This window comes from Triticum aestivum, unplaced genomic scaffold (genome assembly GCF_018294505.1).
Source record: "Triticum aestivum cultivar Chinese Spring unplaced genomic scaffold, IWGSC CS RefSeq v2.1 scaffold14550, whole genome shotgun sequence".
NCBI classification, from domain to species: domain Eukaryota; kingdom Viridiplantae; phylum Streptophyta; class Magnoliopsida; order Poales; family Poaceae; genus Triticum; species Triticum aestivum.
In genome coordinates, this window is record NW_025229682.1 from 12,768 (window position 1) to 14,989 (window position 2,222).

At 42.8% G+C, this 2,222-nt stretch overlaps 1 pseudogene; it reads right to left on the reverse strand.

The window, feature by feature from the left end:
• Positions 1–608: 608 nt before the first annotated feature.
• LOC123175162 (putative disease resistance protein RGA3) lies at positions 609–2,217 on the reverse strand (annotated as a pseudogene).
• Between the last annotated feature and the right edge of the window lie 5 nt (positions 2,218–2,222).

Here is a 2,222-nt window from a genome sequence, read left to right on the forward strand (position 1 = left end):
AACAAACAAATAACAGGCTGGGATTGTCATGTTCTCAGTGGACATTATATTACCATGCCAAATTGACAAGCACATGAAGATACGGTAAATACGTAGGCTATAGGAACAGGAATTCGAATTTTCTCCGCCCAAGAACATGCTTCAGTGGAGAAATATAAGTCAGGATACACACAAACTGACATCACTCAAGGCTCAACTTCTACTCTGCCTTGACAGATAGCAAGCAACTGTGCTGCTGCTATCTATGTATGATTACTGATACACGATATCAAGCCACTGCAGCATCAAATTGACCTTAATTTGTTATCCTCGGGCTCCTCCAACAGCATGTTCTCACGCAAGCTGCCGTCATTCTCCTCGGCGAAGACGCCGCCGTCCACCTCTGTGCGCTATGCCCGGTGGAACCTCTTCCCCGTTTATGCGGTGCCAAGTCCTGATCTCATTATCAGCAGTGCCAACCAGGCTAGACAAATGAAAAAGGTTAATCAGCTGAATTTTCTTAATCTGTTTCGTTTTTAAGGAGGGACGCAGCTAGCGAGATTAACATGCAGCTATCGAAGGATAAATTCTAAAAACAAATGACGTGCATAAAGTAATTAAATTTCCCTTCATTGCACATACCAGCGACAGAGTGGCTGTTGTATCTCCTTGAGCTCGGGACACTCCTTTATGTACACTTTCTTTATTTTATCAACAACTGCTGCACCACCAATGGACTTGAGGCCTGAACAGTAGGAAATGCTAACTTCCTCCAGTACTGGACAACTTCCCAACTGGCTATTTGCGAGGTTGATGGATTCAATGCCCTGACAAAATGAAATGTCGAGCTTCTGCAACTGGTTGAGCTTATCAACAGAGAGTGACATCAACTCTCTACAACTGAAAACATAAATGCTCTTCATGGCAGGTACACAATCTGGCTTCAGGAATTCATCCAAGCTCAATAATTTGTTGCAACCCAAAATCGATATCTTAGCAAGGGATGGGAATTCATTAACACCACTAATTGCTACAGAGGCTATTGATGTAAGGTTGCGGCAACCACCAATATATAGGTCCTCCAGGGATGGAAGGTTGCTTACCCACATATGTAGGGGAATAGATGTCAACGATTCACAGCCACTTATCATCAAATGAGTGAGGGAGGTGAGGTCAAGGAAGCAGTTGACGAGGTGATCCATGGAATAGCCTGAGTTCTCAAGGTCTAGCTTTTTAAGAGAAGTAGGTAAGGCCACCGAGCCTTGCCAAATGATTTGATGACAATCTTTTATGACTAACTCTTCAAGACGATTAATGTTGTCTGACCGTGATTTATTGCCAAGTGATCCATGTAACTGGACAAAGAATGATATGCTCTTCAAGTTGTGACACCTAAGAAATTCAAGGGAACGTAGCTTTGGAAGAAGGGTGGGCTGAAACCAGCTAGGACAAGATTCACCTCCGTAATACTCTACAAGCAAATGTTGGAGATTCCAGTGAGGTATCATTTCCATCTGGTTTTCCATCATCTTCCCCATCTCTGGACTTTGCGGACACCATTTTAGCGAGAGTTTGCCAGAGCGGCCCTTGTTATAAGAAAATTCTTTGACTTGATTTTCCGCAAGCTGATGGCATCGCTGAAGTCTGGGGGAAACATTTCAATCACAGAACTGCCACGGTCTATAACTTCGACATGATGCAGACGACAAACTGATGAAGGAAATGTGGTGAAAGCAGAAGTTCCAAGTAAACAAAGGTAACGCAGATGCTTTGAGTTGCCCATGCTCTCAGGTAGCTGTCCTACTCTGGAAAGTTCGAAACTCTTTTCTTTTTTTTCGCGAAATGGAAAGTTTAAAACTCAATACACGGAGTTTTAATAGTTCCTTTTTTTTGCGGGTAAGTTTTAATAGTTCCTTGAACCAACAGTTTATCACAAGCTCAAAATCTTTTGCATCCGTTTGTGAATATTGAAAGATGACGGACATTTGAAGGAACTTCACCAAGGTCACTAGCACGCTTTATAATGAAGCACTCATCCTTCGAGACAAGTTGTGCTGTATCATGCATCAGGTCATGAATTACATATTTCGAACTATATGGCGATGCTTTCTGAAAGAATGAACGTCTAGCAAGGGCATCAAAGCACAGTGATGCTTCCTGGGGCTCCGCCACATATCCTTGTGCAATCCATATATCAGCTAGAAATTCCCTCTCAAATTTGTGATCCTTGGGAAACATTGCAC